Here is a 26,453-nt window from a genome sequence, read left to right on the forward strand (position 1 = left end):
TGGAGACCAGGCTGGCCTCGAGCTCAGAGATCTCTTTACTTCTGCCTCCTGAGTGCTGGAATTAAAAGTGTGCACACCCATACACCCAGCTGGCACAAGACTTTCTAATAACTAAATTTTCTTTACATTTCAAGAAGCCAGGACATCTAGTGACCATCCCCAGCCCCACCCAGGATATAGCGGTTTGTGCATTATAAAAGACCACTCAAATCTGTGACTATCCTGGAACCCACCTATCTGACACGTCCCTAAAATTCCTCTCCGAGCCGTGCACCCACAGGACCTAAGCTAGTGAGCGCCCACATCTTTGGACTGCTGGCTTTATGAATAGGACTTTTTCCATGCCTAAAATCCTTGCCTTCCAGTCAGTGGCTGGCAAGGAACGTGGGCTTGTGATGACAGTTTTATAGCGGTTGGTGTTCTGAGATGTCTATCCACGAAAGGTCATTGCAGCTGCCCATTGTCCTTTTCTCCTGATTCCTAATCTGTGGACTCAATCCATAGTAAGTCAACATTTATTGGGGCAAAATACACCTTATCACTCTACAGATGATAGACTTCTTCTCCGTATGGGCTTTCTCTGACATCCATAACAGCTTGATTACTGAAGAAGGCAATATATATGCTCTTATAATTATTTAAAATTAGCTCTATTTTTTTTATTATTTGTGTGTGTATCTATGTATTCTGGCTATCGTGTGTGTGTGTATCACAGTATATGTGTGGAGGTCAGAAAATCACCTGAATCGGTTCTCTCCTTCTAACTTTACATGGGTTCTAGGAATGAAACCCAGATAGTCAACCTTAGGCTGCAAGGGCATTAATCTTCTGAGCCGCATTGCAGATTCTATAATTAGCTTTTTTAAGGATGACATTTTAACATTACAATTCCCTTATTACAGCAGTAACAGCCTCCATCTCCCCCTCCCCACAGGTGTCAGGTGTGGTGCTGAGGGCTTCACACACTTCACTCTCTATATCGTTGGGCATGCCTTTCAAAGTCATGGGAGTGGAGAGGAGTTGACCGGTGGTTAGCAGAGATTCTCAGGAACCAGTATGGGTGAGGTAAGAAAGTCCACACATTTAGAAATGGCAGCCAGAGTAACATCAGTGGTGACAGGATGGCTGTATCGTGACCACCAATGTCAACACCTTGCCTGTGATGTTGCCAGCGCGGCAGGTTGAATAAAGAATGTGGAGCTGAGACCTGTGGGCCATTTCCACTGTGTCTGACAGTCAGAGTCTGGAGGTTACTCAAGTGACTGACAAGCATGTTTGCACATCCCAACTCAGGATGTGATTGCTTGGTTCTTTTGACATGAGATAATTCCATTCAATCCTGAAGATGATCAGGATATGCAAACATACTTCATCTCCTTTTTTTGTAACTATGACGTCACCTGGTTAGGGCTGGCTTTCAGCAGCCTAAATTTAAAGCAGCTTTGCTACCTAGACAACAGAATGCTAATGATTTGACGTCTCAGAGTGATAAAGCAGTTGACTGAGTTGTCCTTTGTGTCATGTTAATAAAGTCTTTTGTTACCTCCCCCCATTTATGCTGGGTATAAAAGCTGTGGAAAAATAAAAGTGGGTGATTTTAGTAATCACTGGAATACCCTCCCTGTATTATTCTACGGGTTCTGTCTTATTTTCTTTATGTGCCTTCACATTCTTTACTTATATTTCTAAAATATATGCAGGAACATCAAGAAGGTATCGGTCGTATTCATCAGCAAAGAGAAAAATTAAAGTCCTTCAAAGATGATAGGAAGTGAAAGTCGTCATTGGCAATGAAGCTTGGGAGATGGGGTCTTACCTAAGTCTAGAACAGTGGATTCCAGGCCCAGCTTCCTCACCAAACTCTGATTGGGTTTATCTTTCCCATACCCTCTAATTTTATTGTGCTATTGCTATTATTATTTTAAAAACTTTCCTTTTAGGATAACTTCGGCATGCAGTAATTTGACACAATTGTTTTCTTACATCATTTATCCCCTAATAAATCTTTCTTAATCTTCTGGCATTTGGTTCCCAGCTTGAGTAATTGTCACACATGCAACACATATTGTCCCCAAGAGCAAAGTGGCAGCATAAACCCCACAACACTATGCCTTTTGTATGTTTCCCTCCTTCATGTTTCTTCCTTATCAAGGCAACTACTTCAGATCAAAATATTGGGATGCTATCTAGAAAAAATGGACAATTTTCCTTTCTAATAAATACCAAAAAAGAGGTTGGATAAATCTTAGGTGTGAAAGTTCAGTTTTAATTTTTTTAAAATATTTATTTATTTATTTATTATGTAGACAATATTCTGTCTGTGTGCATGTCTGCAGGCCAGAAGAGGGCACCAGACCTCTTTACAGATGGTTGTGAGCCACCATGTGGTTGCTGGGAATTGAACTCTGGACCTTTGGAAGAACAGGCAATGCTCTTAACCACTGAGCCATCTCTCCAGCCCCAGTTTTAATTTTATTATTCCTTTCACTCAATGAATAGAAAAGTTAACTTTTTCATTTAACACCCATTGAAAGACCAGAGCTTTTAATAACACTAATGACTCCTGCTTTAAACACACACACACACACACACACACACACACACACACACACATATACAACTTTACTGTGGGGTGTATGGTTTGTCTGTGTGTGTGTTCCTTTGTGGGAATTCTGGTGCATGGGTACCACGGTGCATGATGGCAGAGGAGTGTTTGTGTGTTGGTCCTCCCTTTCCTCTTTGACACTGGCTACCCTGTTGTTTCTGAGGATCTGAACTCAGGTCCTCACTCTTGTGTTGCAAGCTGTATCTTCAGCCCTACATCCTGCTTTTAATGTAGAAAATATTTGCTCATTTTCAATTAGTTGATTTTACTTTCTGGTATTGGTGTTGTACTATATGTTGATGAATTGTTTAATTCCCCAGGACAAGGTTTTAAAACTTCTTATACTGAAGGCAAACAATTAGTATCAAAACCTCAAAATAGAGTGTAAAGACAAAACACAATTGATTTTCTCTATTTCAAAGTTGATAAAACAGGGGGTAATGTTAACAGTCACGAAAAGGATAAGCTAGAGTTGGAGAGAAAATTAAGTTCAGCTCTTTATTGCGGCCACTTGCTACCTCTCATTTTTCCTGAACACCCCTGGAGGCTGTGGCATTTCACACTTATCGGGCTTGTGGCAGAGCAAGAAGCCAAGGAATTTACATTTGGAAAATATGAGTTTAACTTTAGGGGCAAGTGGCTCAGGAAAAGCCATCATGGGCCAAGTTCCAGCGTGTTATGGCTCTCACCTCTCCCTGTGTAAATCTTGGTGCTTGACCATCAAAGGCATGAACACTCCATCTTAGTACTTTCTATTGACTGGGAAACTCCTCCAGGTTTGAGTAGTTCTATCCAAGTAGCTGAAGGTTTTACACCGATCGCATTATCTGCGGTTCATGTAATTGATACCTGATGAAAATATAGCTAGCAATACAGCTAGGGCTCGGCACTGGTGTGAATGATAAATCCACGAAACCGATCAGTGTATTTAAGATAGATTCAGAAAAAAAGGATAATTTTTAAATTCCTGAGCAAAAATAATTTTAAGCTCATAGTTTATTGTCCCCCACTGTGTCTCGCTCTGTGCCTGCCCATAATATATTGTTTCAAATAATCTTATTCCAAATTAAGGTCATAGAATCATTTTTAGGGTTTTATCAATATGTATTTTTTTTTAATATACTAGCTTGCTTCTTCTACTCTTTTAAACTATGCACAAAGGCAAACTCGGTTGTAGATAAAGCTTACAGTAAGATGAATTTGAAGCAAATTCTTAATTTACTATTTGGGGTTTTGAAAGCTTTTAATAGCAGGGCAGTGGTGGCGCACATCTATAATCCCAGCACTTGGAAGGCAGAGGCAGGTAGATCTCTGTGAGTTTGAGGCCAGTCTGATCTAAAAGAAGTAGTTCCAGGATAGGTAGAACTGGCACACATAGAAATCCTGTCTCAAAATCAAGACAAACAAACAAAAAAGAGTAAGCTTTTAACAATACTAAACCATATACTAAAGTTGTTTGCTATAATAATCATTGCTTATATCAAGAACTACAAATTCTGAAATTATGCGTATGTAACTTTATTTACTATCACTATAAGTTATTTTTTTACTCAAAATTACATATTGCATGTGTTGCTAATTGATCAAATTCAGAAATGCCAATGCAAATTAGCCAGGAACTACCTTCACGCTTAGCCATTATTGTTTAAAAAAAGATATTTGGGCGCCACCTTGTGGAACTTTGTGGAAAGTGTCTAATGTCAACAAATTAAAGTTGTTCACTGCCTATGGTGCTGAATGAGAGGGACAGAAATTGGTTTCTACATATTTTCATTTTCAAAATGATTATTTATTTTTATTTTATCTTATGTGTGTTAGTGTTTTTCCTGCAGTCATGTCTGTGTGAAGGTGCCAGGTTCCCTGGAGCTAGAATTTCAGACAACAGTGAGCTGCCATGTGAGGGTGAGAACTGAATCAGGGGTTTCTGTAAGAGCAACCAGTATCCTTAACCACTGAACCATGTCTCCAGAACCAACAAATTTTCCTCATAGGAGAACAAAGAGGTGAGTCGAAACAGTGGGCAGACTACTTTTCTATGTGCATGGAAAAACTGGCTAATGTAACATCAGATGAAATCCAAACCCATGTAAATTAACTTGTTTCCTGCTGCATAAGGAATAAGTAGAAAACAGGTCACAAAGTTGTCATCTAGTGCGAGAAAATAGAAAGTCAAAAGGCAACGGAGAGGTCTGTAGAGAATGCTGGCTGTCCTTCAATGAGAACCCACAAGGCAGCTCACAACTGCCTATAACTCAAGTTCCAAGGAATGTGACCCTGTCTTCTAGCCTCCACAGCACAAAGGACATACATGATGCACAGACACGAGCAAGTAGAACACCCAGACACAAAAATAATAATATGAATTAAAAGGCAATGGCAAATTCTACCAAAATGTTTATATAGAGAAATGAATTTTATGTTTATGTACATATGTGTGGGGTATAGTGTGATAATTCAGTACATGTATATAATATGCAGTGATTTGTAAAGGGTATCTCATGCCCTTACACCTTACCACTTAAATCAAACCTTCTTTTCAAAAGTAATCAAATTTGAAATATGTAATTCTGAAATGTCTAGGGGAAAAACTATTCAGATTTCCACCTGAAAAAGAATAAAATGGGTTATATCTCTCACCTTGTACAAAAATCAATTCAAAGCCGGGCGGTGGTGGCGCACGCCTTTAATCCCAGCACTCGGGAGGCAGAGGCAGGTGGATATCTGTGAGTTCGAGGCCAGCCTGGTCTACAAGAGCTAGTTCCAGGACAGGAACCAAAAGCTACGGAGAAACCCTGTCTCGAAAATTCAAAAACAAAAAAAAAATCAATTCAAAATTAATCTAAGACTTATCTTAACGCTGAAACTTCTAGAAGAAAACTCTTGTGATGCCCTTCAAGATAATGGTACAGTCAAGAACTTTTTAAATAGAACACCAATACCATAAGAACTAACCCGAAGTATTCACAGATGGAACTACAAAACAAAAGGTTTCTGTCCAGTGAAGGAAACAGTCAGGAGAGTTAACAGACAGCTCACAGCATGGGAGAATGTCTTTCCCAGCTACACTTCAGAGAAGGTGCTGTTGACAAGAATTAAAAGGATTTACAGAAATTAAATACCAAGAGCATAACTTGGTATTTAATTTAATTTAACTTGGTGTTTAATAATAAAATAAATATCAAGGAGAAAACTGCCAATTAACAAATAGGCAAATGAACTTAACAGACAGCTTTTTTCTTTCAGTTAACTTTTTTTAAATTTTTTTATTTTATTTTTACTTAAAATTTTCCTCCTCCTCCCATTTCCCTCCCCCTCCCCCTCCCTGCATCCTCTTCCTCCTCCCTCTCCAGTTCAAAGAGCAGTCAGGGTTCCCTGCCCTGTGGAAATCCAAGGTCCTCACCCCTCCATCCAGGTCTAGGAAGGTGAGCATCCAAACAGGCTAGGCTCCCACAAAGCCAGTACATGCAGTAGGATCAAAACCCAGGGCCATTGTCCTTGGCTTCTCAGTCAGCCCTCCTTGTCCGACACGTTCAGAGAGTCCTGTTTGATCACATGCTCCATCAGTCCCAGTCCAACTGGCCTTGGTGAGCTCCCAATAGATCAGCCCCACTGTCTCAGTGGGTGGACGCACCCCTCGCATCCTGACTTCCTTGCTCATGTTCTCCCTCCTTCTGCTCCTCATTGGGGCCTTGGGAGCTCAGTCCAGTGCTCCAATGTGGGTCTCTGAAACATACAGCTTTTAAAAAAGAAATACAAATGGCCAATAACTATTATAAATAGTGTTCAGTATCCCTAGCTCTCAGGGAAATGTAAATTAAAATACTTCGAGTTACTACCTCACTCCAGTCCAAACGGCTATCAATAAATCTGACAAGTGTTGGAGAGGATGTGTGGAGAAATGAACTTTTATCCACTGTTGGGGGGGAGGGGTGTGCAAAGGAGTACAGCCATTGTGGAGCTCAGTTTGAAGAGTTCTCAAAACATTAAAATAGAACTGCAATATGATCCAGCTATTTTACTCCTGGGCGTGTACCCAGAGAACTCCATACCCTGCCATAGAGATATTTAGACACCAAGCTTATTGCCGCTTTATTCATGGTAGAGAAGAGCTACAGTGGAATCAACCTAATTGTTAATCAGCAATAAAATAGATAACAAAAATTATACACACACACACACACACACACACACACACACATATATACACTACTCAGCTCTGAAGAAAAACGAGTTTAAAAATTTGCTAGAAAATAGATGGACTGTCCTAGAACTCACTCATCCTGACTGGGCCTGAACTCAGAGATCTGCCTGCCTCTGCCTCCTGAGTGCTGGAATTAAAGGTGTGTGCCACCACTGCCCAGCTCGAAATGCATCTTTTAAAAAAGACAGAGTGAGCCGGACGGTGGTGGCGCACACCTTTAATCCCAGCACTCGGGAGGCAGAGGCAGGCAGATCTCTGTGAGTTCGAGACCAGCCTGGTCTACAAGAGCTAGTTCCAGGACAGGCTCCAAAGCCACAGAGAAACCCTGTCTCAAAAAAAAAAAAAAAAAAAAAAAAAAAAAAAAGACAGAGTGATGACTTGGGGTGTATATGTGTGTGTTAGATCAAATACACTAAAGATATGTCAAATGTCAATTGCGGGATGAAAAATATAGGTAGTATGTGCCATTATCCTGTGTTAGTCTTTTTTTTCTGCATGTTTGAAATTTTCATAATAAAATTTTAAACCAATAAGTAAATAAATGGATAAATATAAACTCTGTAAAATAATTTTCTACCCAGGCTAACATGAAAGATAGAGTTATAGGAGCTAGGGGAGGGGCAGCCTCTATTGGTTTAGTTAGGCTTCTATTGCTATGGTAATGATCATGACCGAAAGCATCTTATGGAAGAAAGGGTTTATTTGGATTATATATCTCAGGCCAGAGTCTGTTGAGGGAGTCCAAGGAAGGGAACTCCAGGCAGGAACCTGGATGCAGAAACTGAATCAGAAGTTCTGGAACAACATTTTTTACTGGCTTTCTGCCCTTGGCTTGCTCAGCCTGCTTTCTTTCTTTCTTTTTTTTTCTTTAAAAAAATTATTTAGAAAGTATAAACCAATTGTACCACCTGAGTTTACTTTTAATACAAGACTCATGATGCAAAGCTGAAGTCACTGTGAGCTGGACCTCAAGGACAGCTGTGAGCCACACATGACTAATAATAATTGCTCAGGGACCATGAGCTATGATTAGAGAAACATAATCAAGATCCGTAGTGTGTGGTGGCTGAAGAGGCACACATGGAGAAGCTACACAGGCTTAGTCACGCGAATGTCCGTCTGCTGTCACTCCTTGGCACAAGGTGCATGAAGCCAGGATGCATGATTCCCAGGGGTTTCTATAGTTCATCCTTTGCCTGGCGCATAGCCTGCTTTCTTATATACTCTGCCAAGGGATGGCACAGTCCACAGCATACTGGGCCCTTCCACATCAGTCATCAATCAAGAAAATGCCCCATAAACTTGCCTACAGGCAAATCTTAGGGAAACATTTTATTTTCAACTGGAGCTCCCTATTCAGTTTGCTAGCTTGGATCAAGGTAACAAAAATCTAACCAGCACACCTGCCCCTGAGATCCTATGCAAGATCCCACATGACCCAACAACTCTTGGATTTATTTACCTTGGTTCTCTACTTTCTATCTTCCTTTCATGTTTTTGTGTCTTAGCTCAAAAAGTCTCTTCACAGCGCAGAACCTTTGCTCTTCCAATGCTTAGATGCTCAGCTTGCAGATACTGTTGTGGCAAGCTCTCTGCATTCATATTCCTTGTCTTGTTTAGACAAGAGGACTTCCTTGTCTACACACACACCACACACACACACACACACACACACACACACACAATTATTTTTCATCATATTTCTCTTTCTTTCTTTCTTGTATTCTACTGGAATGACATCAAGGAAACAGGGATTCCATCAGTCTTGTTCAACAATTGGCATACCTTTTCAGATAAAGGCCAAGTGACTATCTTAGGTTTGATGGATCATAGGGTATTTGTCACAAGTACTAAAAACTCCTCTGTAGTACAAAGGCAGCCCTAGACAAAGATAAAAACAAATGGGCACAGGTGGTGTCTCAGTGAAATTCTGTTCACACAAACAGGCAGCAGAAGAGATTTGGGAAATCGATCATTGTCAACTGTAGATAGTTTACACCCAGAAGAACAGATAATTTCTAGATAGCTTATGAAGTATTTGTAGAATCAATGATTAAAAGTCAGAGGATGGCTGTTAGGGTCACACAACCAACTCACTAGATACCTCCAAACACCCAGAAATCCCAGTAAAGAACACAGTTTGGGTTTCAGACTGTAGCCGAGGTAGAAAACTTCTTACGTGGATTTCTTGGCCCCTATCTTCCTACTCTCCAAGTCTTCTACAATTTATCCTAGACAGCAAGAAGTGCATTTAAACCACAACTTTAAGTGACTTTTTGAACTCATAGTTTTGAAGACATTCTGCTCTTTCACTGTTAGTAACAAAAGTCCAACTCAAACTAGGTTAGACAAAAACCAACACAGTATTTATTAAATTTGCTAAACATTCTGGTTGGTAAAGACAGAAGTATGCCTGAGATGTTGTGTGTTTAAATACCAGGAATCTTTCTGCCCCGCAGGACAAACACACTGGAAAAAGTGAATCTAAGCCTTCAACATTCTAGTTAGTATATTCCCCCTGTGCATGTTTCAGCTCTAAAAACAAACATGTTTCCTGTATCACTGACAGCTATAGAGGCACATCAACCCAGCACCAGGGTGAACCTACAAAAGGTCAGAGACTGTCTTCTTTGTGATCTATAGCTTACGAGTCCCAGGATCATGTGTTCATTACTAATTCAACATAAATCAGATAGCCGGATAAATCATATGTCTTCAGTCCTCTTGTGTCTGAAGGACTGTTTCCTTAGAACCATCCCTCATGTCCTCTTCTACCCAGAACTGTGAGCCTTGAAGGGAGGGGTTGGATGAAGACACCCCATTTAGGACTGAGTGCTCCAAAGTCTCTCTACACATTGAGCGGTTGTAGGTCTCTGTGTTAATTCCCATCTACTGTTGCTCTAACGAGGGCTGAGTGATGCCAAACACTTTCCTGTAGAAAAGAAGCATACCTGTAAAGGGACAGAAAGTCAACAGTTTAGACATTGGGGACTAATTGATGTTGGAAACTAATTGGTTTCTATAGCCATTACTCATCTTTTATATGGATAACTTTCCATTCTTGTTAGAGGAAGTATGGCTAATAGCCTCATTGGTACTATGTACAAAGTTCACAGGAAGAAGTAAGAGTTCTTTGTAGACAAAAGCAGTATTATCTGCAATAGTGATTTGTGAGGCATGATAGCACTTGGAAGGCTGAGGAAGAAAGATTGCCTAGAGGCCAATGTGGCATTATGAGTTTCAGGCCAGTTTAAGCTAAAATGTCAAAAATAAAGCAAAGCAAAAAATGACCTAGCATACAAAGATGTGAACAATGTACACATCCTTGCTATGTACAGCGGACATCAACCAACGTTCCTCTCCTGTGACAATCTGCTGTTCTCTGTGGTCTGGAGAAGGATCTATAATAGCGAAACCTATGGTTTTGAATGAGTAAGTTTGTTAAGTATACAGCAACCTAAAGTTAAAGAAAAATAGCAAGAAATGGATATAGATAAAAAGTTAGAAGACAGACAGATAGATAGATAGATAGATAGATAGATAGATAGATAGATAGATAGATACCATCAAATCAAAGGCTCAAAACACCCAGGAGAAATTGACTAGAGAAGCCATTAAGTCAATTGGAGTTCCTGACAGAATACCAAGCAAAGCAGCGTTCCTTGGTTGAGACTTCCAAGTAAAAGAGCAAATAACAGCAGAAAGTTAACATAACCAAATTGGGGACTTAACAAACATCCAAAAGCAACTAAGTAGAGAAGTTGTGCCGGTCACCTGGAGTTCCTGTTCGAGCTTTCTTTCTTTGGATGAATTTCCCATGGCTGAGCCTCTGGTTACTCTTTCCCACTCCAGGCATTTCTACATCGTGGGATAAACAATAGTAACCACTGTTGGAAATAATTTGCCTTCTGGCTGTCTTCCAGGGCATGATGCTTCTATTTTTCAGCAGTTTTACTATTCTCTTTCTCAGAGAATTAGGGAGCTCAGCTAATCCCCTGATAAGAGGGCTTGGAGAAAACTTGACATAAACGTGTTTGGGTCTGTAGTGGGGAGTAGGCAATGCCACTTCTAGAGCTAGCATAAAGTACATTGCATGTGCCAACTGGCTATTCTGTAAATGCAGATTAAATAGATCTGAACTGTGTCTACTTCTTGTTGGTGGCTGCTTTCTAATACCGCTGAGTCATTGCAACCGAGACTATTAGTCCCCAAAGCCTAAACTATTTACTTCCTGTAAAACCTTTATAGGAAAGTTTGTCAACTTCTATTCTATAGGATAATGCTCAACATTGTTCAGCCTTCACCAGAGAAGCTTCTTCTTGCAGTAGATGATAAATAACACAGAGAGCCATGACTGAACAATGTGCAGAGAGTGAGAGACTGTGGAGCACTCAGTCCTAAAGGGACGTCTTCATCAAACTCCCCCCATGAAGGCCACAGTTCCGTGTAGAAGAGGAGGTGATGGATGGCTCCAAGAAAACAGTCTTCCACACACACACGGACAGATACACATGTATTCTTACAGAGACTGACAGCACACACAAGGTTTGCAAGGGTTGAAACCAGATAAAATTCCAGTACTAAGAAGGGGAAGTGGACCTATCCCTAGCCAAGTAGCTATTTGCAATTGGTACCTACTGGAAAGGAAATACCAGTTTTCTTCAGTGGAATGTCCAGAATGGGCCCTGTGGTGGCTTGAAAGAGAATGGCCCCCAGAAAGGGAGTGGCACTATTAGGAGGTGTGACCTTGTTTGTTAGAGAAAGTGTCACTGTGGAGGCAGGCTTTGAGGTCTCATGTATGCTCAGGCTATGCCTAGCCTCTCCGACCACTTTCTGTTGCCTGTAAGTCAAGACATAAGACACTCAACTGCTTCTCCAGCATCATGTCTGCCTGCACACCACCATGTCATACCATGATTATAATAGACTAAACTTCTGATGGTGTAAATTATCCTAACTAAATATTTTTACTTTACAAGAATTGCCATGGTCATGTTATCTCTTCCCAGCAATAGATGCCCTAAGACAGAAGCTGGTACTTTGAGTGGGATATTGCTATGACAAGACTGACCATGCTTTTGCTTGAAGGAATATGGACCTTGGGACTGTGGGTTAGCCAAGCAGGCGAGCACTTTAAGTACTGCCTAATGGGCCATACTAATAGAAGCATGGAAGACAGTGGTGCTGAGTGTGAGTTGTTGAATTGTGAGTACCTGATTCAGGAAGTTTCAGATGTAAAGAATATTAATATATGGCCTAGAGGTTCTTGTGAAATTTTGGTAAAGAATGCAGCTGGTTTTTTGCCCTTGTCCGAAAAGTCTGCCTGAAGCTAAAATGAAGAGATTTGGATTAATAATTCCATTGGCAAAGGAAATCCCAAAACAGCCTAGTGTAGACTCTGTCATGTGGTTACTATTGTTCATGCTTATAAAGATCTATAATGAAAATTACCTAGCAAGGCAAAATAAAAATGTACTATTTAAAGAGAAAAATAACATTAAGAAGTAGATTAAAACTAAGCCCTGTATTCAAGGAGACAAAAAGAAATGACTTAAGGGAGTGGTGACCTCAGAGCAAGGTCTCATCCAGCAAAGTTTCTAATTTGTGAAAAGGAAATAAAGAAAAGTTTAGAGCCAGGTGTGTTGGTGCACACCTTTAATTCCAGCACTTGGAAGGCAGAGGTTGGGCAGATCTCTGAGTTTGAGGTTAGCCTGTTCTACAGAGCAAGTTCCAGGACAGCCAAGGTGAGGTAGTACAGGCAACAATCAAAGACAGAAAGCTGGTGAAGAGGTAATGAATGAGGGGGTCATGTTCCATCCATTAAACACTTTATATCTCATCTTTTCCATGACAGCTTCCCCAACTTTCCTAGCTGAAGTGAGCATTGTAATTGTCTCCCAGTTATCTACTTTAGTGAAATTTTCTAGATAGGATGTAAATAATCTTGGAATATAGTTCACTGGTATAGGGCTTGCTTGCATACACCCTGGTTTCAAATCTCAGTATCACACACACACACAAAAAAAAAAAACACGCAGGCTATCCAGTTAATTTTGAGTTTCAGTGGAAAAAAATATGGTCTGTTAGCATATGCATATCTCATGATATTTAGGACATACTTCTGAAAATTTTTACTGCATATCTGAAATTCAAATTTAATTTGATTTCCTGAGCATTTTTGTAATCTGAACACCAACTTATTTTCTGATTATTGCTCAGACATTGTTCAACAATTAAATAGTCAGTGTGGATGGCATATATGCTATTCACTTGCATGTACATCATAACAAATTAATGAACAGAATCCCATTCCCTGGCTAGAGCAGTGGTTCTCACCTTCCTAATTCTGTGCCCCTTTAGTACAATTCCTCATATTGTGGTGACCCTCAACCATAAAATTATTTTCATTGCTATTTCCTAACTGTAATTTTGTTACTGTTAGGGAATTGCAATGTGAAATATCTTATATGCAGGATATCTAATATGCAGCCCCAAAGGGGTCACAACCCACAGGTTAGAACTGTTGGGCTATAGCAACTCATTTAAAAAAAGGACACAAAGCAATATCGAGCTCAGGTCAATAAGACTACAAAGATGCTTGCTGGTGATTTCTAGAGAAGAAGATTTCTTGCTCTTCAGAGATTTCAGAAAAGACTGCTCACAGGAAGAAATCCCTACAGTTAAAGAACCAGCCTTTTGAGGAAGCTCATCAGAGAACCAGAGAATAAAAAGAAACGTGGTCCACATTGGCATCATTCCCTCACCCAATCAACAACACGTGGAAGCTCATTATATCTCTGAACGTACAGTACACAATCCAAATACACAATCCTTTGGGGCTTTAATTGAACTGGCTCAACCCAGTGTTTCTTAAATTCTCTTCCTACTCTGATTCCTTCCAGCATTATCTATGGAAGCATCATCTAATGAAATTTACAAAATTTTGTACTGGGATGTAAACAGTTTCTATTGTCTAATGTTATCTCACAAGCTAAAGGAAGGAATTCAACGTTATTTTACTTCTGTTACAATGCATATATACATACATATATGCATGATGATTATTCAGCAGTAATAATTGTGGAATGGAGATCTACTTGAAACAGTGCATATTCTGGAAATGCTTCTCTTTCCAAATACTTTGATCACTTAAACTTGAACATTTCCTTAGAATCTACCATGAGAATCCTATTCTTCCACCTTCTTATTCTGTAATATTTCCACTAGGGTATATTCTTTTGCCATCTGTCTGCCCTTGGGTTAATCCTACCTATGGGAGAAGTAGCGATATTTATCCTGAACAATGAAAGTTAAAAATCCAATATCCACTTTCCCATTTTGCTTGAACTGAAAGAATAAAACTGTGTTAAAGATCATGTATATGTGTGACTTCATTTTCTTCAAATTTATTTTCTAAGCTCTAAAGAATGAGTGACAGCCTCTAAAGCTGCAGTTTCTAGAAAGCCGACTACCAGGAGCTCAAAATCTAAGAACAGGAACTAGGAAGCTTGCTTTGGATCAGAGGGTGAGTTTAAGCCACATTCAGTGATACATACTGACATTTGATTTGCTAGTCTCTGACTATAAAGTATATTTCTTATTTAACTCTAACCCCAGAAGAAGAATGTTCTAGCAATCACCAAAAATGTCTATCTCCTGTGTATATATGTAGACATAGTTTCAGAGTTACTATGCACTGTTTCATTCCATTATGTATTCTCTACTCCCTAAACTCTGCCTGGTAAAATAAATACAAATAAAAGAAAACTTTAGCTTCAACGGAATTATTTATAGTAATCAAAATTTCAAAGAGTTAGTAGAAATAGCAGTGTTAATTTTAATCACAGAAAGTTCTGGAGCCAATGCTTTTATTAGAACGAGTCTGTTGAATACGGTGGGTAGACTTTACTCATATCCAAAAACATCAAAGCAGCTGCTGACACACCTACGTTATTTATAGGCCAATAAATGAGAGTCTTCTTTCCCAACATTTACATAAAGTTGCAAGGGAGGAGCTCCCTGTCAATGATATAGGTATTTAATAAATGCAATTTTAACATTTATATGATTTAACATAACATATTCCTATATAAACAGGATACTATAAATCTTCAATTAGGCTGCTAAATTTACACTAAAATGATATTTAAAAAATTATATACTAAAGCTCATGTACCACAACCCCCATATTTATGTCCTAAACATGAACTTACCCTGTTTCAGAAAGTATTAAAGAAATTAAAGAATGCTTTAAACCTGCCTGTAGAAACTGTTGATCAGCCTCCTCTTTTAAATAGCCCAGCCCTTTGCGGTCATACTCAGTCACCCAGGGCTTTTCATTTTATGCTGAATACGTTTATTTCTGACATGCTTACAAGAAGTGAATGTGATGTGCATCTTGTTGTCTAACATATCAAAAACAAACATGGATTGGAATTTTAATTCTTAAACAAGTACACAACTACAGAGATTTTCTATATTAGCAAAAGTAAAGTTGCTTTCTAGAGAGATTGTCTTAGATCTAATTTTGAGCATCCATTACACAATTTATGTGCCATGAGTGAGCATTCCTCATTGCTTCCAGTATCATTCTGCTCCACACCAAGACAATTTTTCTCTTGCACACTGTTGCCCCCGACAACGGCAGTCTGGAATGACTGCGATGGGTGCCAGCGTCTCTCCACATCACATCACACTTTTCATGCAGTTCAATCTGTGTGTAGAAGAAAGTTTTGCGTATTGATCATTAAATTTTATAAGTGGTATTATAACGTCTGAAGAAGCACTTTTTTGTTTGTTTTTGAGACAGGGTTTCTCTGTGTTGCCCTCACTATCGTGGAACTCGCTCTGTAGACCAGGGTGACCTGGTGCAGAGAAGTTGTGTTTCTTCTTGCTAACAGCCCTGTGTTTCTGTCTTGTTAAAGAGTAGGAACTCATTAACTGCATCACAGTACAGAGTGGTTCCCCCAATTTCATCTTCGGTTTTCAGCAGAATAGAGTTTCTCTTGTCAGTTGGATGGGTTTGCAGGCATAGATCATGCATCTTTGGGCCAGTCTTTGACAGAAAAGGGATTTCTTTCATATTTCATCATAAAAGCATCTTGTTCTTACCAGTAACATGTTTACACCACGTGATTAACTGAACTGAACTCGGAGCCGTTCTCTTCTTCAGTCCAGGATGATTCTGGCAGGAAGCCTGAAGAGAAAGAAGGGCATCAGAAACTTTCTCGTTTCCCTGTTTAGGGCTTTCTGTTTTCCACAACCTCATGTATAGCTGGTCTAGCTGTTTTAGGCAGAAGTGGATAATAAATAATATACTTAGTTGGTGTGTTATTTTTCTATGACTGTGATAAAACACCATGACCAAGGCAGCTAATAGAAGAAGAATTTATTTGGGCTTACATTTCCAGAGGAATAAGGGTCCATTACCATCAAACCAGTGGAGGGTGGCATCAGGCTGGCTTGAACAGCAAGCTCAGAACTCACATCTTAAACCACAAGCAGGAAAGAGAGAAAACAAAGCTGGATCAGTGAGTGACTTACGAAACCTCAAAACCTATCCCCAGGGATATACTTCTTCCAGCAAGGCCATACCTAAACCTCCCCAAGCAGACACTAACTGGGAACCAAGTGTAGTAAGGAGGCACTAGTTTGTTCCTGGCCACTTTGCCCTGAAATAATCACACAGAAACTGTATTAATTAGATCGCTGCTTGGCACATTAGCTCTAGCTTTTTATTGGCTAATACTTACATATTAATTTAACTCATTTCTATTAATCTGTGTATCGCCTCATGGCCATGGCTTACTGGCTAAAGTTCTGATGTCTGTCTCCAGCTGGGCTACATGGCTTCTCCTGATTATGGCTTCTCCTGATTCTGCCTTCTCTCTCCCAGCATTCAGCTTAGTTTTTTCCACCTAGCTCTGTTATAGGCTCAAAGCAGTTCCTTTATTTATCAATGGTAATCACAGCATACAGAGGGAAATCCCATATCACCTCCCCTTTTCTGTTTAAATAAAAAGGAATATTTTAACTTTAACATAGTAAAATTATATATAGCAGTTATCAAGCAAGAATTACAGTTATATCTATCTTATCTTTTATCATAACTAAGGAAAAGTATATTATTACTATCTATTCTTCAACTCCATCAAAGACCCAAGAAGGATTATAATATTACCTAAGTAAACAGGAAGTACATTGTAAGCAACTTCCAAAACTCTAGAATTGACAGAGACATCTTGCTGCCTAGACAATCACCCAAAGTTCTTCTGTAGTGTTGAGGCATCTATCTTCAGCCTACAGGTCCATAGTGTCCAGCAGACTTTTCCACGAAACAGTAAATTTCAAAGACATTTCTGCCTATACTGGAAGTTTGTCAGTCACTTTCTTTTGTGTCCTGCAGAATGTCTGGCAGACTCTTTAATGAAGCAGTAACCCTGAAGGATGGTCTCACCTTTAGGAAAGTTCAGCAGTCGTTTCTCTGTGGGTCCTACATGTCCTGTATATCACACAGTCCAGGCAAGAGAAGTTTCTTGCCCAAATGTTTAACAAACTCCATAAGGAGCCTCTTCAATGCCCATCTTCCTCTTGAAGTTATTGGTGCTGCCAGGAGCAGATGTGTCTCACTGTCATGAAAAGTCTTAAGTTCTTAAAACATTTTCAATGCCATATTGTGAAGGTCTCTGAAAGATTAGAAGAACACCTATCTAACTGAAATATATCTCTCTATATAGCTAGAAAATCAAACAAACATGACTACAAGTATGAGTATTATAGATGACTACCTATTAATCTATATTTCTTAATTATGCATTACATTTTTAAATGAGCTTCACAAACATAATACCTTAATCAAGAGCAGAAATACACATATAAGAAGACTGACCTATAATTTGTATCAATAGGACAAGATCCATACCAATGCAAATCTTGATAGCATAGCCCCCTTTAAATGTAAACAAACATTTATAAACAATATTTGGGGATTTGAGTGTAGTTTTCTAGACTACTTCATGCTGATCGGGGGCGCTGTCAATCAGGTCTTTCCTGGTGTATCCTGTGTGCTAGGTTCATCTTAGTCAGCAGTTGGGTGAAGTGATTTGGGGGGGGGGTGTTCATGACAAGCTTTCAGGGGGTCTTGGTCCATCAGACCACATTAGTCTATTTTTAATCCACAGATTCTCATCTGCTACGGAAACAAAAGAAGAACCTCTTTTCCAAAGCAACATAACCTTAGACTCAGATTTTAAAGTTAAGATACCTTTATGTTGGTTTAACTTAACAGCCCATACAAAGAAATGTCTCTCTGTACTTAGCTCCTTCAGAGTCAAAAAATTCAAAGAAAACACAATAATATTCACAATCCAGACTCTCTGTATATATTCCATCTGTACGTGGCTTATTCTTTTTTTTTTTTTTACTTCTTTCTATACTCTTTTTCTTCTCTCTCCTAAGCCTAGGTACATTTATCCAACACTGTAAACTATTTAGAGGTATTTACCATCTGAATTTGTCTTTATTGTGTACTTATAACTTCTTTCTGACCAGGAAATGCTTCTTAAAATGCTAAGCGCTTCTTAAAAACTTAAGCTGCAGAATACTAGGGCATATACGGTACGGTCTGCATGCTTTGCATAGCCCAACATGGTCGAAGTCCGTTAACCGCCTCTGAAAGCCATGCACGTTGCCCCAGTTCCAAGTATGCAGCTGGTCTATGTTGAGTCATTGAGCAGTTTGTAACATGCTGCCCACAAAACCCATGTAAAGGCCTTCGGCTTTCCAAAATTACACTGACTTAGTCTAATGCGCTACATTTGCCTTCCTTAGCATGTAGCTTCCTTTCTGATTCATACCTGTTGCTTGATTTATACCATTGGCCAGGCAGTGGATGAGAGATGATTCTCTTATAAGGAATACACTTAATGCTCACTTACAACTTTTTGACAGTATCCACCTGAAAGGGAGGCGAAAGGATATTTTTAAAAAAAAGAAAGAAAGAAAAAGAAACTGAGTCACCAAATGTCTTGCTAAAACTTGGAGGCAGATATGCTCTCATAAAGTGGCAGATGGTCTAAATGTGGTAGCTCACAACTGTAATCTCAGCTCTCAGAAGAAAGGGTAGAGATCAGGAGTTTGTGGTCAACCTGGCAAGTACAACAAGACCCTGTCTCAAACAAAACAAAGAAATTAAAAAAGGAAAAAAGGAAAGGAAGAAATATGAGACAGGATGAGGAAGGGAGGAAAAGACAATGAAAACTGAACGTGTTGGACTGTAAAACTTAATGGAGGATGACTACAGGTAAGTAAGACATTGACTTATACATGAAGTCTTACACAGTCTTGGATAAGAGACCAGTTTTGAATTAAGCAGAGGCTAATTCATGCAATGTTGTAGTTAAGGAACTTTCCAGCTGGGGAGACAAGCCAGGACAGAGCACAGAAGCAACACTTTTGTCTGGTCAAAGAAACGACCAACTCACAGGGGCCAAAACAAACAAGACCAGGCTAATGATGGGGAGCCAAGTGAAGAAAGTATTTCAAGAGAGAGAAGCAGTCAACTGTGTATGATGTGCAAGGGTGAAGCCTTGGTCACTGGAATGGCAGAGTGAATATCATTGCTACCTCTGTCAAACAACATGGTAGGTATGAAAGACAGTGAAGAAAATTCTAGAAGACACAAGAAAGTGGGATTCGACAGAGCAAAAATTCCTTTGAGGAAAACAGAGTGGTCTGAGCATGTAAATGTGGTAACCAGCAGAAATGGTGAGGCTAGAGATTCCCAAACATAGGAAAAAACCCAAGCAGATATTTTCAAATCTCACAAGAGCAGAAGCATGCACTTGCTCCATATATCAGCTACAAGGGTGGCAGTAATTGAAGAAGGGGTGCTGGGGCAGGAAGCAACGGGGGGGGAGGGGCTTTAGGATTCCTATCTAGCAGTTTTGATTCTATTTTTCTGAAATAAGAAGTAAAATAATTTATTGATGGAATTTGCCTCAACTAGGGCAGGTGTCAATATAGCCGTTTTTAAAAGATGTAAGGTTGGTCTTACTTACTTATATATCCCAGGCCAAAACCAACTAGAAGAGGGATAGGGTCAAGCTAAAGTGATGGATCTTTTGATATATTATTCCCTTGATTATATTTCATGTTCTTTACATAGCAGGAGTCAAGAATATAATATATTCCTCACCTCAAATTGATCCTCTTACTAAAATGACCAATCGCTACCACCATGCCCACAACCAAGCGCAAGGACACAAGCATAGGCTATCAGTCAACTGAAGGGATCCTAGTGGCACTCAGGAGCTACACCCTAAAATCTTCATCATTTACTTGGTTAGTCTCACCTTCTGAATTACGTCACAAGCGGCCTGCTTGTCTCAGCACTAGTAATTTGAGTCTTCATTATCTTTTACTTGGCTATTCTACCTTTCCAGCTCTTTGTGGAACAATTGGTTCTATCACTACCCTAGTTAAGATCGTCAGGTACTCCACAGCTGCCTTTCTGAAAAAGCCTGTGCAGAGGCAGTAAACTAATTTCCAGTGTGTTTATCATATGGCTTCTCACGCTCTCTTCACCTCCTTGGTTTATTCATATATTAGTTTCCCCTTAATTAATATATATGTGTATAAAGTCCATCATAAAGTAGACACTTCAGACTGTGGCTGGTATCAAACTTAAACATACTATATTTTCGTATTCAAATATAGCTCTATAAAATCTAATTTATAAATCAGGCACAGTAACAACAACAATATAATAGTTAAACAAAAATAGTTGTCCCGTTGTACTCTGCAGTGATAGCAAAATCTACACGTGCTCAAATGTTTGATCTTGGTGTGATATTTGCAAATAACCTACATACATTCTCTGTATACCTTAAATTATCTCTAAATTCCTTATAGTAGTGTACAAGTTTAATACAGACATACACATACACACATCTGGAGAGGTAGACAGACAGATGAGACAAAGAGATACAAAGAGAAACGGACGGAGAGACAGACAGTTATTGAAAGACCCTCGACGAGGACCTTTTTTCGGGAGGAGACCTCCCCAACGCCAAGGAACAGGCCGAGACCACAGGCAGGGATGCAAATCGCAAGAGGTTTATTGAGTAGACACAGGTACCTGAGGGCAGCAAGATCTCTCTGAAGACTTGCGCGCCTGCCAACTGGAGAGCGGGCTTTTTATAGGGAAGAGCAAAAAGCAAGTTTACAGAAGCAAAAGCATGGTTATCGGTCGACCGGAATGAGGCGGGGGCATGAATGGTTTCCTCTCTCAGCATGGGTGTCAGCAAGAAGCAAGTTTACAGGGGCATGAATGGTTTCCTCTTTCATCATGGGTGTCAGCAAGAAGCAAGTTTACAGAAGCAAAAGCGTGGTTATTGGAATGAGGCGGGGGGGGGGGGGGGGGGGGGGCATGAATGGTTTCCTCTCTCAGCATGGATGCCTGGCAACAGTCATCCTGTTCCTATCTTTATAGATATCCTGTTTTGCAGTCAACCTGCTTTGTTGATGTCCTATCTTATTGACATCCTGCCTTGCAGTCTTCCTATCTCATAGACACCCTGCTCTCTCAGGCACATGGGATGTTCTTACGAGAACAGGCTGGCTGCTGATCCAGAGAATTTTTTTAAAGCAAACAGGACGTTCCCCCGGGAGCATGCTAGCTGCGGGTTTTGAGGAGGGGGTCTGTAGGGTCTTTCATTATTTTCACACAACCAATCTAGCTCAAGCTCACCATATAGCAGAGTCTGGCTTTGAACTCTTGACGCTTCTGCTTCAGCCTCTGGGGTGTTGATATTGTAGTTGTACTCCACCATGCCCAGTTTTAAGAACGTAGTTTGATCTGTGGTGGTTGAACCTGCAGGGGCAGAGCTGGAGGACACGGAGGGTCAATAGGACTATAAATATGTACGTGACTCTGTCTCTCTTGCTCTCTGTATTGTAATCACCCTTCTTGTGGTGATTTGTCAATATAACTACCTACATGATAAGATGAAATGAAGTGATTGATGCAGGCGTTGTGTAGTATTAGGCTACTAGGTAAGGGTTACTGGAAGGGAAGCCCTGACAGGTTAGATAACCTGGAGGGCAGATTAGGAGATACACTGGAACAAAGGGTGGTTTGGAGTTCCTGATAACCAAGGTCCTTGGTGTTCCTGATAACCAAAGGGAGCAATCATGAGCCCCAAATCCTTCACTTTCTACTACATCGCCCGTCATTATTTTTCAGTGTTAATTAAAATGGACCACATATGTCAAAGCATGTGCACTGGTTTGATCGTGCTATCTGGCTCCTAAGAATAAATGCAAATTCCAGGCTAGCTTTCACAGCTTGCAGGGCCTGCGCTGGGCGGAGCCGCGAGGGAGGAAGGCGGGAATTCTAGGTTGTGGTTCCGCCCACGGGCGAGGGCGGGGTCTCCCCCTGGGCGGAGCGCTCGAGAGGGGGCGGTGACTCCGAGCGGTGGCCCCGCCCCGGGGCGGCGCCGGGCCGGAGAGGGCGTGACTCGGGGCGTGGCGTCCGCTTCCCTGGCCGCAGCGGCGGTTTGGTCGTGGGCCCCGCGGGTGGCCCCGGGTCACGGCCCGCGCTTCGGCGGCCATCTTACCCGCGCGCGGCTCCCGCGGCGGGCGGGGCGGCGTCGGGCCGGAAACGGCTGTGTGGCGGCGCGCTACCTCCTCAGGTCAGTGAGTGCGGCCCGGAGCGGGTCTCGGCGCGGGCGGGCCCCGGGGGTGGCCGCTGCGGCCGCTGCTTCAGAGCCTCGCGGGCGGGCGGCGTTCTGCTCAGTGGGACGGTCCGGCGCCCGGCGGCCTCGTGTGGAGCCTTCGGGCGTCCCGCGGCCGCGTGGCAGCCCGTCCTCTGTGCGGCCGCGGCGCGCGTGTGGTACCGCGTCCCCCCCTCCCCCCCGTGCCGAGCGGCTCAGCCGGGTGTCTGGGACGTGGGAGTCGCGATCAGATGCCTGGTGTACCCGGAATAACAACATGATGAGTTCCAGTTGTACCCTCTTAAATTCTTGTTAAAGGGCCTGTCACCCTGTGAGCTCTGTTCTCTGCTCGCTTCCTACACGAATAATGCAAATTCCTTGAGAGGAGTGAAGCCTCTGCCTTGCCGAATTGCTCAGCAAATGACTACTCTTGTCGACTGTTTTGAATAACTATTATCTTAACGAAAATTTAGATGTGTGCTATGCATTGTCTTGGAGACAGTAGTGCTGCAAGTTTCCCGAAACTGTTATTGTACAGCGATGTAGCTCGGTAAGGAAGAAGACAAACCCCACAGCAGAGATTTGTATGTTTTTGCGTTATAGTAATGTATTGAACTTGTGTCCAGTAGCCACGTGGGGTTGAGTCGCGTTTTAAGTGTAGAGACTAGATTCCCATGATTTAATAAAAAAAAAATGTAAAAAGTTTAGTAATTTCTTTACGTTGGTTGTATATTTTTAAACATTTTTGATTGGATAGGTTAAATTAAAGGATACTCTAAATTTCATTTATTACTTTTGAACTGTGCCTGCTAGAGAATTACAGGCCATGGCTCGTTGTATTTCTTTTGATAGTGTTCTAGATATTCTAGTGGTGAACAGAGACTCTCCATGGTTCTCATTTGCTGGGAAGCCATTGAAGGAAAATGAGCACTTTCTCAGTCTGAAGATAAGGACCTAAATTATTGCAAATTCCTACCTCCTCACGAATTTTACAATGTCTCCAGCATCTGAAAGCATTCAGTCCCAGGGCTGCCTGAAGAATAGTAGAGATACCATCATCTGTGTGAAGCAGAGAGCCCTCAGTCTTGGAAGGCAGAACTTTGTGAGGAGGAAATAAGGTAGATTTTACCCACTATTAAGGGACTGGTAGGGGTCTAAGCTGGCAAGTGACTGAAGAACTTCTGAGTCCTTATTTATTTACTTTTCTCTCTTCCAGATTTATAGTATGTATGTTAGTGAGCAAGCACCATCTGTATTGTGTGTTAGATCTCCCCAGGGTGGTTATAGACGTTGCCTTTTCCAGGGCCATCTTGGCTAGCCTCCCTGGCCAGCAGCTCACTGACACTCCTTGCCATTTTCATTTCACCCTGGGTAGCGGATCCTTTCTACAGTACTTGTCTAAGCTGGGAGCTGACAGACCTGGCACAGAAACCAAGCCATCTGTTCTTGACTCCATCCCCTCACAAAATGAAAACGATTCATTAGTTCCTTTCTAACTCCAAAGGTCTGTGGTTTTTGTATGTGTTCCTGTCATAATTTTGTGGATGGTAACAGTATTTTACGAGCATAGCATAAGAATGCGGATTGGTTCTTCCCTGAGAATCATGTAAATCAGCGTTAAAATGACAGTGTCTTCGTTTCAGTTCTGCTGCTGTGATAGAAGACTTTGACAGAAGAGCCCTCAGGGAGAAGAGTCCATTTTAGCTAACTTTCCAGGTTACCGTCCTTCATTTTGGGGAAGTCAAGGTGGCAGGGACTTGCAGCAGCTAGTAACTTCACTTTTGTAGTCAGGAGCTGAGGTCAGTAAACGAATTGTGCATGCTCACTGCTCAGCTAGCTTTGCTCTCTGACCGTTCAGGATCCCTGTCTGCTGGAGTGGTACCACCCACACTGTATTGGTCTTCCTACTTCAATTAATGTAATCAAGATAATAGATCCCCTTTAGACGTGCCCACAGGTTAATCTAATCAATACAATCCCGCATTGATATTCTCTTATCAGGTGATTCTGGATTACGTTAAATTGGCGTTCAAAGTAACCATCATAAACAGGGATCTTACTTGTTTTTGAGATATATTTCCTGTGTCTGAGGTCGACTCTGAACTCTTGATCCTCTCACCTCCACCTCTCAAATGCCAAGATTGTAGTGTACCTAGTTTACAGTAACACTTGAATTTTTGAACTGTATTTTCCTGTATGTAATCTAAGTTTTATTTTTTTTTACCATATATACTTTGTATCAAGAATAAAATTATAGTATGGAATCCTAGGTTAAAGTATGTTTATATAAGTATTGAGTTCTTTTTTTCTTTTTCCCCAGGGACATAACAAGAATCTCAAGACATGTGAATATTTATTGAGGAGCTGCTTCTACTTGTGAGAACATAGGTATGCCTATTATCTCTTATTCCAGGGCAGTAGTTCTTAACCTTCCTAATGTTGTGACCCTTTAATACAGTTCCTCATATTGTGGTGACCCACAGCTATAACATTGTATGTTGTTACCTCATAACTGTGATTTTGCTGCTGTTATGAATTGTAATGTAAATATTCTTTGGAGGTAGAGCTTTCCAAAGGGGTCACAAACCACAGGCTGACAACCATTGCTCTAGGTGGCATCTAGTTTTTCTTTTTGGTGTCTTAGCCGGTTCCTATTACATGATTTGCTTCCTTCTCATTTTTTGGTTTTCAAATTCTTTTCTATTGGGTGGGTCTGTTATTAGAATGCAGTTTTGTTAGAATAGAATTTATCTGTCCCTCCTTAACACTGTATTCCCAGAGTTGAAAACAGTGCCCAGAATATACAAGGTGCTAAATAAACAGTTACAGAATAATAGAATACAACTTATTAAAGTAATCTCCTTTTAGGATGTCTTCTGTCACTAGAACCAATTATAACAGTGAGAGCTTTGTTCTTGGCTTAGAGCCAGGTTCCACTATGAAAAAGAAATGTTGATTCTTCTGGGGTAGGAAAGGATGGAAGCATGAGGAAATAGGCAAAACGTTGAAATAACTGTTGTGAGAAGTGTTCGGGGCCCTGAACACATGCATTCATTAGACAAATATTCACCATCTACTAAGTGACAGTTTCATGCTTTGTACTAGAAGTACAATGGAAAACAAAAGATATTTCATCTTTTGTCTTGGAAGACATAATCTAGTAGAAGAGACTCAATGGATTAAAGAGAATGAATACTAGTCAGTGAGACTATATTTCTGGACAGGAGAATATGGTTGATTAAAAGAGTGAGGGCCATGTTATAGCCATATCATTTGCAAAGATAAGGTGATTGGGAATTGGGGTGGATTCCAGGAACTGAAAAGAAAAAAAAATGTAGCTAAAACACAGCATGTAGAGTATGCCAAAAGGTTTGAGCAATAGGTAGAGGCTGAAGGTATTTACAATTAATTGGCAAATTAATTGTGTAAACTGGTTGCTCATGTTATACAATGATTATTCTGGTATGGAGAGATGACTCAGTATAGTGCTTGCTAAACACTCATGAAGACATTAGTTTAGAATCTCTGTGAAGGCCGGGTGGTGGTGGCAACACGCCTTTAATCCCAGCACTTGGGAGGCAGAGGCAGGGAGTTCCCTGTGAGTTCAAGGTCAGAGCTAGTTCCAGGGCGGGCTCCAAAGTCAAAGAGAAACCCTGTCTCGAAAAACCAAAATAAATACATAAATGAATGAATGAATGAATCTCTGTGAAGAGGCCATGGAGAACACAGAAGGGTTACTTGGGTTTGCTGGCCAACTAGTGTCGCCAAATAAGTGAGCTCCAAATTCAGTTAAGAGACCTTGGCTCAAAAAATAAAGTGTGTGAATTGGATGGGGTGGGTTATCTTGAAAATGAAAAGGCCAAGAATTTGGAAGGAGTGAGAAGGAAGAAATGCAGTTGGGAAGAGTAGGGTCTTTGAATATGGTCAAATGCAT

The 26,453-nt window shown here is 40.8% G+C and overlaps 1 protein-coding gene across 4 annotated transcripts in view; it reads left to right on the top strand.

The window, feature by feature from the left end:
• The first annotated feature begins 22,314 nt into the window (after nucleotides 1-22,314).
• The window catches only part of Mios (meiosis regulator for oocyte development), a 36,421-nt gene continuing 32,282 nt past the window's right edge, over nucleotides 22,315-26,453 (top strand). For 3 of the 4 annotated variants that reach the window (XR_005976437.1, XM_041675621.1, XM_041675620.1), the window contains exons 1-2: nucleotides 22,315-22,498; nucleotides 24,840-24,907. The gene's annotated coding sequence lies outside the window, so the exon portion shown is untranslated. Of the gene's footprint in view, nucleotides 22,499-22,805; nucleotides 23,070-24,839; nucleotides 24,908-26,453 lie in introns of those variants that run through there. The other variant, XM_041675622.1, reaches the window with a different exon arrangement.

The sequence above is a fragment of the Microtus oregoni genome, unplaced genomic scaffold (genome assembly GCF_018167655.1).
Source record: "Microtus oregoni isolate MIOR12 unplaced genomic scaffold, Mior012 000026F_ref0000081, whole genome shotgun sequence".
NCBI classification, from domain to species: domain Eukaryota; kingdom Metazoa; phylum Chordata; class Mammalia; order Rodentia; family Cricetidae; genus Microtus; species Microtus oregoni.